The sequence below is a fragment of the Antechinus flavipes genome, chromosome 3 (genome assembly GCF_016432865.1).
Source record: "Antechinus flavipes isolate AdamAnt ecotype Samford, QLD, Australia chromosome 3, AdamAnt_v2, whole genome shotgun sequence".
Lineage (NCBI taxonomy): Eukaryota > Metazoa > Chordata > Mammalia > Dasyuromorphia > Dasyuridae > Antechinus > Antechinus flavipes.
Window position 1 is genome coordinate 220,142,766 of NC_067400.1, and position 18,692 is coordinate 220,161,457.

Consider the following 18,692-nt stretch of genomic DNA (forward strand, 5'->3'; position numbering starts at 1 on the left):
TTTTCTTATACCCTCCTTTTCTCTCTTCTCTTGTCCTTTGACAAATGTTTCTCTTGTAAGCTTTTCCCAGACAATAAATGCCTTTATAATCTGGGATCATATTCTGTTTAAGTTAGGGTCCCTTTTGTGGCCTGTGGTCTTCTGTTAATACTACATAATCTACTCAATCTCAATCTATTTCATTGATCTAGGACTCTATTTTATATTCAGTACAACACAGTTTTAATGATTACTATCTTACAATTTGAAATCTAGTCAAACCAGGACACCTTCCTTCAAATCCACCTACACAATTCATTCTTTGGATATTATTGACTTATTGGTCTTCCAAATGAATATTGTTATGTTGCTCCAGATCTGTAAAATAATTTTGGCAGTTTCTTTGAAATGTACAAAATAATTATATTAACATAGGTAGAACTGTCATTTTTATTATATGGACTTAGCCTACTCATGACTATTTAATAGTTTTTCAACTATTTAAATCTGACTTCATTTGCCTGGGGAAAAATATTTTTCTCCCTTGGTGTGAAAGATTGCTGTTAATATATGGAGATGTTTATGATTTATGTGAGTCAATTAAATATCCTGAAACTTTGCTGAAGTTTTAATTATTTCACTTGATTTCCTTTTTCTTTTTTGATGTTCTAGGATGTTCTAAGTAACTAACCATGTCATCTGCAAAGAGTAATAGTTTTGTGCACTTATTACCTATTGTAAGTTTTTCAATTTATTTTTCTTTTTTTATTGCTATAGCTGGCATTTCTCTAATGATAGAGAAAATAGTGAGACTTCTTGCTTAATTATGTTGGAAAGTCTTCTCACTTATCTTCATTACAAAAAAAAATGATTATTTATGATTTGCAATCTTCTCACTTAAAAAAAAATTTCTTTTCTCTATGCTTTCTATTGTTTTAATAAGAATCACTATTGTATTGCATCAGAATCTTTTTTCTATATAAATGAGATCATTTATATGATGTTGAGTATTTTAGTTCCTACTAGTATCAATTATGCATGACTATAGTATATTAGCTTTGTGATATATTTCTGTAACCTCCTTTATAGTATTTGATTTAAATTTTTTTCCTTCACAGTGAAATGAATGTACAAATGTTAACAGAATTTTTTAAAATAAAAAGTAAAAGAAGGCAAGTAAAAGATAAGCATTCCATGAAACCTCAAGAAAAAAATAAAAAAGGTGGTGGAGAAATTTTAAAAAAACTCATTGGATAAACAATCAACCTGGAAAAGAGATCCAGGAGAAATAATTTTAAAATTATTGAATTACCTGAAAATCATGATTTTTTATGAGCATACATATTTATACAATTATCTTGATGTACAAGAAAAATCTGATCCAAAAGGAACAAAAATGAGAAAAAAATGAAATTCAAACAAACCACAACAAAAAAATGAAAATACTACTTGGTGATCCATATTCACTTCCTGTTATGAGTTCAAATGCTGGAGTTCTTGTTCTTCTCAAGGCAAAGCCGGTTTAGAGGCTTGGAGCCCTTTGGATGTCTCCAAATCCAAAGGTTCTGTCCTTCAGCCTCTGCCTCTGCTTTCTTCTGCCTCCAACCAAGACAGAGATGGAAGGTCTCTCTTATCTCCTTCTGGGGAGCCCAGCCACCAACTTGCCGTGGAGAGAGGGCTTCTGGCATAGCTCCACTGAAATCCATCAAAGTGGTCTCTGCACCAGAGTCGCTCCTCTCCAGTCCAGCGCGATCAGCCAGCCAAGAGGAAAAAATGTATTCTGCCATAGATCCCTCATCGCTGGCCTTTTATCTGCCTCTTCTGAGAGAATGGGATTATGGGTTTTCTCCCATAGTGCTCTCTGGCCCAATGAGCTTTAAGGGAGGTGTGGACTCCCTTGAAGTTAGAAAGTGTACTTTGTGAAGCTAGCATACTTGTGGACTCCAATGAGTAAAGGTGTGAACACAAGCCTTATATTGATTAGTTCTACTTAGTACCTTGTTTCAGGTTCTGGCCAAAACATCTTCTTGTAAGATTAGATCAACTCTAATTAGTTAGCAGTTAGTAAGGATTCCAACATCTCCCCCTTTCTTTTGTTTTAAAACATAGGGGATTTCTGAGGGGGTACACATAAATCCATCAATATGGGCCAGAACTTTGTAACAGATATACATGGTATACATAAATCCATCAATATGGGAGGCATTATACATAATTTACATGAGCACATAGCAATATAACACAGGCTAGTAGTAATGTAACAAATAACAAGAATCAATCTGAAAATTTACACATGTCCATAAGTCCTAGAAACAGTCCAATAGGATTCCATTGTCCATTAGTTCATGTGCCAGGAATCTAATGATTCTTGTGAGCACAATCAGCAACAGAACCACCCGATATTTCTTGGGTCTTCTCCTTTGTTTCAAGGGTCTGCTCCATCTTTCTGTGATGGACAAGGCGAATGTGGCTCGTAGGCACTCATCTGATTCCTTCTCCACCTGTAGAGATGCAAGCAAATCCTCTCCCCCAAGCAGTTAGCCTATCTGGTCCCTTCCATTCACCACTTTCTGGGTCTCTCCACATCACCTGGTGATTATCTAAAGATAGTGGAGCTGCTCGCACTGGACACTGCTCTTCTGGTGGGTTATAAAACCTGTCTGCTGGAGCCAGTGCATCTTTATCAAAGATTAAAAAATTAATGGTATAGAGAACTAAATTTAGAAGTTCTCTTGGGTTACCCGTGGCTCCCCCTTTCTTTTGTTTTTGGAGGAGTGTCTTAATGTCTCTTTTTCTTCTTTCTACTATTGCTTGACCTTGAGGATTGAAGGATATGCCAGTAGTGTGTAAAATCTTATACTGTGCACAAAAGTGTTCAAAATGTTTGGAGGTATATGCCGGTCCATTATCTGTTTTTATTTCTTGTGGTACACCCATAATTGCGAATGCTTGAATGAGGAATTCAGTGACCACTCGGGCTGTCTCTTTTGCTGCTGGTATGGCAAAAGTGAATCCTGAAAAGGTGTCTACCACAATGTGGATAAAAGACAGACGACCAAAAGATTTATAATGGGTCACATCCATTTGCCAGATTTCATTGGGTCTCAAACCACGAGGGTTCTTCCCTGGAGGCAGTGTAGGAGCATGGAAGGGAAGGCAAGCTGTACAGCTTTTTACTATGCTCCTAGCTTCTTCTTTTGTAATCCCAAACTGTAAACGCAAAGCTCGAGCAGCCTGATGGTATTTAGAATGGGATTCCTGGGCCTCCTGAAATAAAGGCGTACTGGCCAACATAGTTAAAAGGCTATCTGCCTTTGAATTTCCATCAAAAATAGGACCTGGAAGTCCACTATGTGAGTGGACATGCAGGATATAAATCTTTCCTGGATGCTTTCTCACTTGCTCTTGAAGTTCCTTAAAGAGCTGATATATATTAGAAGCTGCAAATTTTATTTGGGCTGTGGCAATTCTTTGTACCACACCTACTGAATAGGCTGAATCAGATATTATATTTATGTCGCCTGGGTAATAAGTGAGAGCTAGCATGATCGCATATAATTCGTTCTGCTGAGTGGACTGAAAAGGAGTTCTGACTACTCTTTTTACGGTTAGATCATGAGAGTATACAGCAAAAATATTTTGTTTGGCTGCGTCTGTTAAAATGGTTGGTCCTTCAAGAGGAACCTTAGAAACCTTCTCCTCAAAAATCCATTGCCAATTATGCAGTAGTCTGGTTATTTTTAATGGAGATCCATGTGCAAAATTTGGAGCCATGGCCAATAAAATCTGCCACTCTGGGATGGTTTCACAGCATACATTAATTTGTGCATTTGTATAGAAGGTATATATCTTGTCAGGTCTTGTCCAAGATAATTGTACTGCTCACTATTAATGGCCTTTAATAGAATTCTAGCCACAAGCACTGGGTAAGGCGTAAGGCTTTGTTCTGGTTGTGCTGGGAGGTTCACCCACTCTATCACACTGTCTCCTTGATGAAGGACTGCTGTGGGTGCTTCTTTCGTAGCAAAAACTGATATTTCGGGGACTTCCGGTTAAGATGGCGGAGAGGAGGCTCACAGTTGCATAAGCTCCGCGCTTTCTCTCACTATCCACTTCATTACAAGCCTCTGAATCAATGCTTGACTGAAAAAAACCCACAAATAGTTACCAAGAGAAGCCCTCCTTGAGATCCGCCAAGAAAGGTCTGTCTTTACTGGAGGGCTGGGGCGGTTTTAGATCGGGCGCAGGCGGCGGGCAGCGGCAGTGAGGGCACAGGAGCAGACTGGAGAGGGGGTGGAGAGTGATCGTAGCCGTTTCTGTGGGGAGAGCTTCGCTACAGGTTTGGATACTTTCCTCCGGCAGCAAGTCAACAGCCCAGCAGAGAAGCTAAAAACACCGGGGCTGAAGAATACAACCCCAAACAGCTGGAGTCTCTCGGGACCTGGCCGTCCCCCCCTCCCCCCCCCCCCCCCACAGTGACTCAGCACGCTCTGGGATCTCAGAGCGCAGGCGCAGCACAGTCCTGCTAGTGCCTCACTGCTGCCCCTGCAGTCTGTAGAGGAAGCTCGATAACACACCCAGCCCCCCCCCCCCAAAAGAAAGACTCCAGTTTTTTCTGTTTTTCTTTGGTAGTTTGTCTCTGATTAATAGACAGAATGAGCAAGAAGCTGAAGAGGACTTTAACCCTTGACAGCTTCTACACAGATAGAGAGCAGACTCTAAATCCTGAGGAGACTAAAAACAGGCAGTCCCCAGGTGATTCCCCAAAGGAGGAGATTGTCTGTTCCTCAGCACAGATGAACCTCATAGAAGTGATTAAAAAGGCTCTCACAAGGGAGCTAGAAGAAAAATGGGGAAAGCAGAGTGAGGCTTGGAAAAGGAGAGGGAGGCTTGGCAAAAGAGCCTGGAGAAAGTTAAAGAGAGAGTGGATAAAGAAGTAAAATCCTTGAAAAATAGGATTAGTGAACTGGAAACAGAAAACAGCTCTCTAAAAAACAAAATTGGCGAAATGGAAAAAAATTCCACAGAACAAAAGAACTCAATGGGACAATTAGAGAAAGATTTTAAAAAAGTGAGTGAAGAGAATACTTCACTGAAAATCAGAATTGAACAAGTGGAATTGAATGACTCGAGGAGACAAGAAGAATCAGTCAAGCAAATCCAAAAAAATCAAACAATGGAGAAAAATGTGAAATACCTTCTGGGGAAGACAACAGACCTGGAAAACAGATCCAGGAGAGACAATCTGAGAATCATTGGACTCCCAGAAAAACATGATGAAAAAAAGAGCCTGGACACTGTCTTCCAGGAAATTATCAAAGAGAACTGCCCAGAAGTCATAGGAACAGAGGAAAAAATAAACATTGAAAGGATTCATCGATCACCCACTGAAAGGGATCCTAAAATCAAAACACCAAGGAATATAGTGGCCAAATGCCAGAACCCTCAGATGAAAGAAAAAATATTGCAAGCGGCTAGAAAAACCCAATTCAAGTATCAAGGAGCCACAATAAGGATCACCCAGGATCTGGCAGCATCCACATTAAAAGATCGAAGGGCCTGGAATATGATATTCCGAAAGGCTAAGGAACTTGGTATGCAACCAAAAATAACTTACCCAGCGAGAATGAGCATCTTTTTCCAGGGAAGAAGATGGACATTCAACGAAGTAAGCGAATTTCATCTATTTCTGATGAAAAAACCAGAACTTAACAAAAAGTTTGATCTACAAATATAGAACTCAAGAGAAATCTAAAAAGGTAAAGATTAATCTTGGGAACTATATTTTGACTATATAGATGTATAAAGAATACATGTATACCTTGTTCTAGAAATTGATGTGGAAAGGACATTGTACCAGAAAAAGGGTAAAGTGGGGGTAGTACATCTCATGAAGAGGCATAGGAAACCTATTATATCTGAGAGAAAGAATGGAGGGGGATGAATATAGTGGGTATCTTACTGCCTTCAGAATTGGCTTTAAGTGAAAAATCTTAAGACATATTCAATCTATGGTGAAACTTCTCCCATCTCATTGAAAAGTGAGAAGGGAAAAGTGGAAAGGGAAGGAATAAGCTAAGCGGAAGGGAATACGGGAACTGGGAGGGAAAGGGGTAAGATAGGGGGAGGAACTCTAAGGCGGGGGGAGGGACACTAAAAAGGGAGGGCTGTGAGAAGCAAGGGGTGCTCACAAGCTTAATACTTGGAAGGGGGGAAAGGGGAAAGAAGGGAGGAAAGCATAAACCGGGGTTAACAAGATGGCAAGTAATACAGAATTGGTCATTCTAACCATAAACGTGAACGGGGTAAACTCCCCCATAAAGAGGAAGCGGTTAGCAGAATGGATTAAAAGCCAGAATCCTACAATATGTTGTTTACAGGAAACACACCTGAAGCGGGGAGATACATGCAGGTTAAAGGTAAAAGGTTGGAGCAAAATCTACTATGCTTCAGGTGAAGTCAAAAAAGCAGGGGTAGCCATCCTGATCTCAGATCAAGCTAAAGCAAAAATTGACCTAATTAAAAGAGATAAGGAAGGACACTATATCTTGCTAAAGGGTAGCATGGATAATGAAGCACTATCTATATTAAACATATATGCACCAAGTGGGGTAGCATCTAAATTCTTAAAAGAGAAACTAAGAGAGCTGCAAGAAGAAATAGACAGTAAAACTATAATAGTGGGAGATCTTAACCTTGCACTCTCAGAATTAGATAAATCAAACCACAAAATAAATAAGAAAGAAGTCAAAGAGGTAAATAGAATACTAGAAAAGTTAGATATGATAGATCTCTGGAGAAAATGTAATGGAGACAGAAAGGAATACACTTTCTTTTCAGCAGTTCATGGAACCTATACAAAAATTGACCATATATTAGGACATAAAAACCTCAAACTCAAATGTAGTAAGGCAGAAATAGTAAATGCATCCTTTTCAGACCACGATGCAATGAAAATTACATTCAACAAAAAAGCAGGGGGAAGTAGACCAAAAAATAATTGGAAACTAAATAATCTCATACTAAAGAATGATTGGGTGAAACAGCAAATCATAGACATAATTAATAACTTCACCCAAGAAAACGATAATAATGAGACATCATACCAAAATGTATGGGATGCAGCCAAAGCGGTAATAAGGGGAAATTTCATATCTCTAGAGGCCTATTTGTATAAAATAGAGAAAGAGAAGGTCAATGAATTGGGTTTGCAATTAAAAATGCTAGAAAAGGAACAAATTAAAAACCCCCAGTCAAACACTAAACTTGAAATTCTAAAAGTAAAAGGTGAGATCAATAAAATTGAAAGTAAAAAAACTATTGAATTGATTAATAAAACTAAGAGTTGGTTCTATGAAAAAACCAACAAAATAGACAAACCTTAGTAAATCTGATTAAAAAAAGGAAAGAGGAAAATCAAATTGTTAGTCTTAAAAATGAAAAGGGAGAACTCACCACTAACGAAGAGGAAATTAGAGCAATAATTAGGAGTTACTTTGCCCAACTTTATGCCAATAAATTCGACAACTTAAATGAAATAGAAAAATACCTCCAAAAATACAGCTTGCCCAAACTAACAGAGGAAGAAGTAAATATCCTAAACAGTCCCATCTCAGAAAAAGAAATAGAACAAACTATCAATCAACTCCCTAAGAAAAAATCCCCAGGACCAGATGGATTTACATGTGAATTCTACCAAACATTTAAAGAACAATTAACTCCAATGTTATATAAACTATTTGAAAAAATAGGGATTGAAGGAGTCCTACCAAACTCCTTTTATGACACAGATATGGTACTGATACCTAAACCAGGTAGGCTGAAAACAGAGAAAGAAAATTATAGACCAATCTCCCTAATGAATATTGATGCTAAAATCTTAAATAAAATATTAGCAAAAAGATTACAGAAAATTGTCACCAGGATAATACACTATGACCAAGTAGGATTTATACCAGGAATGCAGGGCTGGTTCAATATTAGGAAAACTATTAGCATAATTGACTATATCAATAACCAAACAAACAAAAACCACATGATCATCTCAATAGATGCAGAAAAAGCATTTGATAAAATCCAACATCCATTCCTAATAAAAACACTTGAGAGCATAGGAATAAATGGACTTTTCCTTAAAATAGTCAGGAGCATATATTTAAAACCATCAGTAAGCATCATATGCAATGGGGAAAAACTGGAACCTTTCCCAGTAAGATCTGGAGTGAAGCAAGGTTGCCCACTATCACCATTATTATTTAATATCGTATTAGAAACACTAGCCTCGGCAATAAGAGTCGAGAAAGATATAAAAGGAATTAGAGTAGGCAATGAGGAAAACAAACTATCACTCTTTGCAGATGATATGATGGTATACCTAGAGAACCCCAGAGATTCTACCAAAAAGCTATTGGAAATAATTCATAATTTTAGCAAAGTAGCTGGCTACAAAATAAATCCCCATAAATCCTCAGCATTTTTATACATCACCAACAAAACCCAACAGCAAGAGATACAAAGAGAAATTCCATTCAGAATAACTGTTGATACCATAAAATATTTGGGAATCTATCTACCAAAGGAAAGTCAGGAATTATATGAGCAAAATTATAAAAAAGTCTCCACACAAATAAAGTCAGACTTAAATAATTGGAAAAATATTAAGTGCTCTTGGATCGGCCGAGCGAACATAATAAAGATGACAATACTCCCTAAACTAATCTATTTATTTAGTGCTATACCAATCAGACTTCCAAGAAAATATTTTATTGATCTAGAAAAAATAACAACAAAATTCATATGGAACAATAAAAAGTCGAGAATCTCAAGGGAATTAATGAAAAAAAAATCAAATGAAGGTGGCCTAGCTGTACCTGATCTAAAATTATATTATAAAGCAGCAGTCACCAAAACCATTTGGTATTGGCTAAGAAATAGATTAGTGGATCAGTGGAAAAGGCTAGGCTCACGAGACAGAATAGTCAATTATAGCAATCTAGTGTTTGACAAACCCAAAGCCCCTAACTTCTGGGAAAAGAATTCATTATTTGATAAAAACTGCTGGGATAATTGGAAATTAGTATGGCAGAAATTAGGCATGGACCCACACTTAACACCATATACCAAGATAAGATCAAAATGGGTCTATGACCTAGGCATAAAGAACGAGACTATAAATAAATTAGAGGAACATAGAATAGTTTATCTCTCAGACTTGTGGAGGAGAAAGAAATTTGTGACCAAAGATGAACTAGAGACCATTACTGATCACAGAATAGAAAATTTCGATTACATCAAATTAAAAAGCTTTTGTACAAATAAAACTAATGCAAACAAGATTAGAAGGGAAGCAACAAACTGGGAAAACATTTTCACAGTTAAAGGTTCTGATAAAGGCCTCATTTCCAAAATATATAGAGAACTGACTCAAATTTATAAGAAATCAAGCCATTCTCCAATTGATAAATGGTCAAAGGATATGAACAGACAATTTTCAGAGGATGAGATTGAAACTATTACCACTCATATGAAAGAGTGTTCCAAATCATTATTGATCAGAGAAATGCAAATTAAGACAACTCTGAGATACCACTACACACCTGTCAGATTGGCTAAGATGACAGGAAAAAATAATGATGAATGTTGGAGGGGATGCGGGAAAACTGGGACACTAATGCATTGTTGGTGGAGTTGTGAACGAATCCAACCATTCTGGAGAGCAATCTGGAATTATGCCCAAAAAATTATCAAATTGTGCATACCCTTTGATCCAGCAGTGTTTCTATTGGGCTTATATCCCAAAGAAATACTAAAGAAGGGAAAGGGACCTGTATGTGCCAAAATGTTTGTAGCAGCCCTGTTTGTAGTGGCTAGAAACTGGAAAATGAATGGATGCCCATCAATTGGAGAATGGCTGGGTAAATTGTGGTATATGAATGTTATGGAATATTATTGTTCTGTAAGAAATGACCAGCAGGATGAATACAGAGAGGACTGGCGAGCCTTACATGAACTGATGCTAAGTGAAATGAGCAGAACCAGGAGATCATTATACACTTCGACAATGATATTGTATGAGGACATATTTTGATGGAAATGGATTTCTTTGACAAAGAGACCTGAGTTTCAATTGATAAATGACGGACAAAAGCAGCTACACCCAAAGAAAGAACACTGGGAAACGAATGTAAACTATCTGCATTTTTGTTTTTCTTCCCGGATTATTTATACCTTCTGAATCCAATTCTCCCTACGCAACAAGAGAACTGTTCGGTTCTGCAAACATATATTGTATCTAGGATATACTGCAACATATCCAACATATAAAGGACTGCTTGCCATCTAGGGGAGGGGGTGGAGGGAGGGAGGGGGAAAAAATCGGAACAGAAACGAGTGTCAATATAATGTAATTATTAAATAAAAAATTAAAAAAAAAAAAAGAAAAAAAAAAAAACTGATATTTCCAAGGGTTTTTGAGTTACTCTCTCAACTACATTAGATAAAGCCAGTTCAACTTCTCTCAAGGTCTCTTGAGCTTCTTTTGTAAGCCGGCGTGGTGAATTTAAAGCAGTGTCTCCCCTTAAAATGTCATATAGGGGTTGCAATTGATTGGTAGTTAAACCTAATACTGGATACTGGGGAGGAGGTGCTGGATGCTGGGGGGGAGATGCGAATCTTTACCTAGGATCTGTCCCATTTCAGCCAAAAAAGGTTGTACTCACTCAGTTCCTGGTCACTGGAGACTTCTTCAGTGAAAGTAGGGTCTTTGCCCCACGTTGGGCGCCAAGTGTTATGAGTTCAAATGCTGGAGTTCTTGTTCTTCTCAAGGCAAAGCCGGTTTAGAGGCTTGGAGCCCTTCGGATGTCTCCAAATCCAAAGGTTCTGTCCTTCAGCCTCTGCCTCTGCTTTCTTCTGCCTCCAACCAAGACAGAGATGGAAGGTCTCTCTTATCTCCTTCTGGGGAGCCCAGGCACCAACTTGCCGTGGAGAGAGGGCTTCTAACATAGCTCCACTGAAATCCGTCAAAGTGTTCTCTGCACCAGAGTCGCTCCTCTCCAGTCCAGCGCGATCAGCCAGCCAAGAGGAAAAAATATATTCTGCCATAGATCCCTCATCGCTGGCCTTTTATCTGCCTCTTCTGAGAGAATGGGATTATGGGTTTTCTCCCATAGTGCTCTCTGGCCCAATGAGCTTTAAGGGAGGTGTGGACTCCCTTGAAGTTAGAAAGTGTACTTTGTGAAGCTAGCATACTTGTGGATTCCAATGAGTAAAGGTGTGAACACAAGCCTTATATTGATTAGTTCTACTTAGTACCTTGTTTCAGGTTCTGGTCAAAACATCTTCTTGTAAGATTAGATCAATTCTAATTAGTTAGCAGTTGGTAAGGATTCCAACAACTTCCCTCAGTCCTTTCTCTGGGTGTAAATGACTCTCATCATAACAAGATCATTGGTATTGAACTGAATCGTCTCATTGAGAAGAGCACATCTATCAGAATTGACAATCACATAAGCTTTCTGTTGCCTTGTACAATGATCTCCTAGTTCTGCTCGTTTCACTTAGTATCAGTTCCAGTAAGTCTCTCAAGGCCTATCTGAAATCAGTTTGCTGAACATTTATTATACAACAATAAATTTCCATAATATGAATATACCACAATTTATTCAACAATAAATTTATTTGAATTTATTCACAATTATCCAACTGATGGGCAGCCACTCAATTTCAAGTTTTTTGATATTATAAAAAAGGGCTTTCACAAACATTTTTTCACATGTGGGTCCATTTCCCTCTTTTAAGATTTTTTGCCCAGGAGAACTATTGCTGGAGTAAAGGGTATACACAGTTTTAAAGCACTTTGAACATAGTTCCAAATTACTCTCCAGAATTGTTAGATTAGTTCACAATTCCACCAACATAGAATTAGTATCCCAGTTTTCCCAGATCCCCTCCAACAATTCTCATAATCTTTTCCTGTCATAAATATGAGAGGTGTGTAGTGGTACCTCAGAGTTGTCTTAATTTGCATTTCTCTGATTAATAGTGATTTAGAGCACCTTTGTCTATGATTATAAATGATTTCATATCTTCATCTGAAAATTGTTCTTATCCTTTGACCATTTATCCTTGGAGAATGACTTGAATTCTTATAAATTTAAGTCAATTAAATATTTTAGAAATGAGGCCTTTATCAGAACTCTTGAATGTAAAAATATTTTCCCAATTTATTGCTTCCCTTCTAATTTTATGTGCATTAGTTTTATTTGTACAAAAACATTTTTTAACTTAATAGAATCAAAATTACCTATCTGGTGTTCAGTTCTGAGTTCCAGTTCTTCTTTGGCAGATCTGTGAGATAAACTATACTATGTTCATCTAATTTGTTTATAATTTCACTCTTTATGTCTGTCATGAACTCATTTAGATCTTATCTTGTTATGTGATGTTAGCCCTAATTTGTTCCATAGTAGTTTCCAACTTTCCCAGCTGTTTTTGTCAAATTGTGGGTTCTTATCTGAAAAGCAGGGGTCTTTGGATTTGTCAAACATCAAATTACTATAGTCCTTGACTATTTTGTCCTGTAAATCTAACTTATTCCACTGACTGACTACTCTATTTCTTAGCTAGTACCAAATGATTTTGATGACCACTGCTTTATAACATAGTTTTAGGTATAGCACAGATAGGCCACTTTCATTTACATTTTTCATTAATTCCCTTAAAATGCTTGAATTTTTGTTGTTTCAGATGAACTTTGCTATTATTTTTTCTAGATCTGTAAATTAATTGCAATAAATAAGTAAATTAATTTAAATAGTATTATAATTTTTTTTTAATATTCACTTGGCCTACCCAAAACAATGGATATTTTTACAATGTAATTGTATCAATAATCAATGTAACTGATTGCATTTCATTTTATTTGTAGGGAAAGTGTTTTGTAATTGTGTTCATATAATTCCTGACATTGCTTTGGCAGATAGACTCCCAAATATTTTACACTATTGATAGTTATTCTAAATGGAATTTCTCTTTGTATTGCTTCCTCCTGGACTTTGTTGGTAATATATAAAAATACTGATTATTTATGTGGATTTATTTTGTATACTGCTATTTTGCTAAAAGTGTGAATTGTTTCTAGTAATTTTAGTGGATTTTCTAGAGTTCTTTTAGTATACTATCATAATATCTGCAAAAAGTGAAAATTTGGTGTCTTCATTACCTAATCTAATTCCTTTAATTTCTCTTTCTTCTCTTATTGGAAAAGCTAACATTTCTAACACAATCTAAAATAGTAATGGTCATAGTGAATAGCAATGGTAATAGTGGGTGACCTTGTTTCACCCCTGATTGTATTGGAAATGGTTCTAGTTTGTCACAGTTATATTTGATGCTTGCAGATGGTTTTAGATAAATGTTACTGATTATTTTAAGAAAAACACCATATATTCCTATACTTACTAGTATTTTTAAATATGAATTGGTGTTGGAGTTTATCAAATGCTTTTTTAATATATTGATTATTTTATTTTAAATATAACATATAAAATAGAATATTTTATTAAAATTATGATAATGTAATTTGGTTATTTTTGTTATTGATATTGTTGAATATGCTGTTTTCTTAATACTGAATAAATCCTGCACTGCTAGTGCAAATCCTACATGATCATAGACTATTATCTTTTGGATGACTTTCTGTCATCTCTTTGCTAATTTTTTAAAAGATCTTTACATTAATATTCAATAGGGAAATTGTTGTATTATTTAATTTCTCTGTTTTTACTCTACCTGATTAAGGTAACAGCACCTATATATGCCATATGAGTCATGAAAAGAATTTTGTAGGACTCCTTTCTTTATTTTTAAAAAATAGATTGTATCATATTGGAATAAATTGTTCTTTAAATGTTTGCTAGAATTCATATGTAAATCCATCTGGCTCTGGGAATTTATTTTTAGGAAGTTAATTAACAGCTTGTTCAATTCCTTTTTTCTAAAATGGGACTATTTAAGTAATTTATTTCATCTTCTGTTAATCTAGGCAATCTATATTTCTCAATTTTACTTAGATTATCAAATTTATTGGCTTTAATAGGGTAAAATATCTCCTATATATTGCTTTAATTTCCTCTTCACCAATAGAAAGTTATCCCTTTTCATTTTTGTAACAAAAATTTTGATTTTCTTCTTTCCTTTTTCTAATAAAATTAACTAAAATTTTATCTATTTTGTTGATTTTTCTTATAAAACCAACTCAGTTTTATTTATTAATTCAATAGTGTTCTTTATTTTAATTTTATTAATCTCCCCTTTTATTTTCAGAAATTCAAATTTGGTATTTAATTGCTGGTTTTAAAATTGCTCTTTTTTAAAAAGCTTTTTTAGTTGCAAGCCCAATTTATTAAACTTCTCTTTCTCTTTTTTATGTAAGTAAACATCTAGACAAACAAAATTTCTCCTAACAACCACTTAGACTGCATCTCACAAATTTTGGTATGTTATCTCATATTTGTCATTCTTGAATGAAATTTTTGATTGTCTATAATTTATGATTTCAGTCACATTTTTTAAGATTAGATTATTTAGACAATACAAAAAATCATCCCCAGGATAATACACCACAATCAAGTAGGATTTGTACTAGGAATGCAGCACTGGTTCAATATTCAGAAAACTATTAACATAATTGACTGTATCAATGACCAAATTAACAAAAAAAATATGATTATCTCAATAGATGCATAAAAAGTATTTGATAAAATCCAACACTTATTCGTATTAAAAAAACAAAACAAAACACTAGAGAGTATAGGAATAAGTGGACTTTTCCATGAAAATAGTCAGAACCATTTATTTAAAACCATCAGCAAGCATCATATGTAATGGGAACAAACTAGAACCATTCCCAATAAGATCAGGGGGCAAAACAAAGTTATCCACTATCACCAATGCTATTCAATATTGTATTAGAAATCTGGCCAAGATGGCGGAGAGGATGCACATGTCGATTTAAGCTCCGTGTTTTCTCTCAGAATAATTTATTTCATGACAAGCCTTGGAATTAGTGCTTGACTGAAAAACCCCCACAAATAATCACCCAGAGAAGATATCCTTGGAATTCACCAAAACACCAAGAAATATATTGGCCAAATTCCAGCACCATCAGATGAAGGAAAAAATACTGCAAACTTCTAGAAAAAATCAATTCAAGTATAGAGGAGCCACAATCAGGATTACCCAGAATCTAAGAGCATCCAAATTAAAGGATTGAAGGGCCTGGAATATGATATTCTGAAAGGGAAAGGAACTTGGTATGCAGCCAAAAATAACTTATCCAGCCAAAATGAGCATCTTTTTCCAGGGAAGAAGATGGACATTCAAAGAAATAACTGGATTTCATCTATTTTTGATGAAAAAATTGGAACTAAAAAAAAGTTTAATCTACAAATATAGAACTCAAGAGAAACCTAAAAAGGTAAAAAAGAAATCTTGGGAACTATATATCTGCTATAAATATATATTAAGAACACATGCATACTTTGTTCTAGAAACTAGAAGTGGAAAGGAAATTGTCCCCAGAAAAGGGTAAAGTGAGCTACTACATCTCATGAAGAGGTAAAGGAAACCTATTTTATCTGAGAGAAAGAATGGAGGGGAATGAATATAGTGTGTAACTTACTCTTATCAGAATTGGCTTAAAGAGAAAAAAAATATTAGATATATTCGATTTATGGTGAAACTTCTACTTCATTGAAAATTGGGGAGGGAAGTGCAAAAAAGTGGAAAAAGTGGGAAAAAGTGGGGGAAAATGGAGAAAAACTCTATTTTCCAGGAAATTAACCCCAGCACCAGATGGATTTACACGTGAATTCTAACAAACATTTAAAGAACAACCTGATCTAAAATTATATTATAAAGCAGCAGTCACCAAAACCATTGGTATTGGCTAAGAAATAGATTAGTTGGTCAATGGAATAAGTTAGGTTTACAAGACAAAATATTCAATAACTATAGCAATCTAGTGTTTGACAAACCCAACGATCCCAACTTTTGGGATAAGAAGTTATTATTTGACAAAAACTGCTGGGAAAACTGGAAATTAGTATGGCAGAAATTAGTCATGGACTCATACTTAACAGCATACACTAAGGTAAGATCAAAATGGCTCTATGATTTAGGCATAAATAACGGGATCATAAAGAAATTAGAGGAACATGGAATAGGTTACTTCTCAGACTTGTGGAGGAGGAAGAAATTTGTAACCAAAGAAGAATTAGAGATCATTATTGATCACAAAATAGAAATTTTTGATTACATTAAATTAAAAAGCCTTCATACAAACAAAACTAATGCAAACAAAATTAGAAGGGAAGCAACAAACTGGGAAAAAATTTTTAGAGTTGAAGGTTCTGATAAAGGCCTCATTTCCAAAATATATAGAGAATTGACTTTAATTTATAAGAAATCAAGCCATTCTACAATTGATAAATGGTCAAAGGATATAGACAGACAATTTTCAGATTATGAAATTAAAACTATTTCTAGTCATAAGAAAGAGTGTTCCACATCTTTGTTGATCAGAAAAATGCAAATTAAGACAACTCTGAGATACCACTACACACCTGTCAGATTGGCTAAGATGACAGGAAAAAATAATGATGAATGTTGGAGGGGATGTGGGAAAACTGGGAGGTTGATGCATTGCTGGTGGAGCTGAGAACGAATCCAACCATTCTGGAGAGCAATCTGGAATTATACCCCAAAAATTATCAAACTGTGCATACCTTTTGATCCAGCAGTGCTACTACTGGGCTTATACCCCAAAGAGATACTGAAGAAGAGAAAGAGACCTGTATGTGCCAAAATGTTTGTGGCAACCCTGTTTGTATTGGCTAGAAACTGGAAAATGAATGGATACCCATGAATTGGAGAATGGTTGGGTAAATTGTGGTATATGAATGTTATGGAATATTATAGTTCTGTAAGAAATGACCTGAAGATGAATAAAGAGAGGCTTGGAGAGACTTACATGAACTGATGCTAAGTGAAATGAGCAGAACCAGGAGATCATTATATACTTCAACAATGATACTGTATACTTCAACAATGGATGTATTCTGATTGAAGTGGATATCTTTGACAAAGAGAAGATCTAATTCAGTTTCAGTTGATCAATGTTGGACAGAAGCAGCTACACCCAGAAAAGGAACACTGGGAAATGAATGTAAACTTTTTGCATTTTTTTTCCAGGTTATTTTTACCTTCTGAATCCAATTCTCTCTGTGCAACAAGAGAACTGTTCAGTTCTGCACACATGTATTGTATCTAGAATATATTATAACCTATTTAACATGTATAAGACTGCTTTCCATCTAGGGGAGGGGATGGAGAGAAGGAAGGGAAAAGTTGGAACAGAAGTGAGTGCAAGGGATAATGTTGTAATAAAAACAAAAAATTACCCAGGCACATGTTCTGTCAATAAAATATTATAATAAAAATATTGTATTAGAAATACTAGCCTTAATAAGAGAAGGAAAAGAGATTAAAGGAATTAGAGTAGGTCATGAGGAAACCAAATTATCACTCTTTGCAGATGATATGATGGCATACTTAGAAAACCCCAGAGAATCAACTAAAAAGCTATTAGAAGTAATCCACAACTTTAGCAAAGTTGCAGGATACAAAATAAATCCACATAAACCATCAGCATTCTTATACATCATTAACAAAATCCAACAGCAAGAGATATCAAGAGAAATCCCATTTAAAATAACTGTGATAATATAAAATCTTTGGGAATTTATCAGGAACTATATGAACAAAACTACAAAATACTTCCCACATAAATAAAGTCAGATCTAAGTCATTGGAAAAAAATATCGAGTTCTCTTGAATAGGTGAGCAAACATAATGAAGATGATGATACTTCCTAAAATAATCTATATTTTTATGCTATGCCAATCAAACTCTTAAGAAATTATTTTACTGAACAAGAAAAAATAACAACAAAATTCATTTGGAAGAAAAAAAGGTAAAAAATTTCAAAGTATTTAATGAAGAGCAAAGCAAATGAAAGTGACCTAACTGTACCAGATCTAAAACTGTATTATAGAGCAGCAGTCATCAAAACTATTTGGTATAGGCTAAGAAATAGACTAGTTGATTAGTGGAATAGGTTAGGCTCACAAAACAAAATAGCCAATGAGTATAACAATCTAATATTTGACAAACCAAAAATCCCCACATTTTGGAGTAAGAATTCACAATTTGACAAAAATTGCTGGGAAATTTTAAACTAGTATGACAGAAAATCGGCATAGACTCACACATAGAAATGGCTTCGTGATTTAGACCTAAAGAATGATACTATAAACAAATGAGAAGAACATAGGATAGTTTACCTCTCAGATTTGTGGAGGAGGAAGGAATTTGTGATCAAAGAAGAACTAGAGATCACTATTGATCAGAAAATAGATAGTTTTGATTATATTAAGTTAAAAAGTTTTTTTTTTTTTTTAATAGAAACATAACTAATGGAGACAACTTTAGAAGGGAAGCAATCAACTAGTAAAACATTTTTACATCCAAAGGATCTGATAAAGGCCTCATTTCTAAAATGCATAGAGAATTGACTCAAATTTATAATAGTTCAAGCCACCCTTCTATTGATAAATGATCAAATGATATGAACAATTTTCAGAAGAAAAAATTGA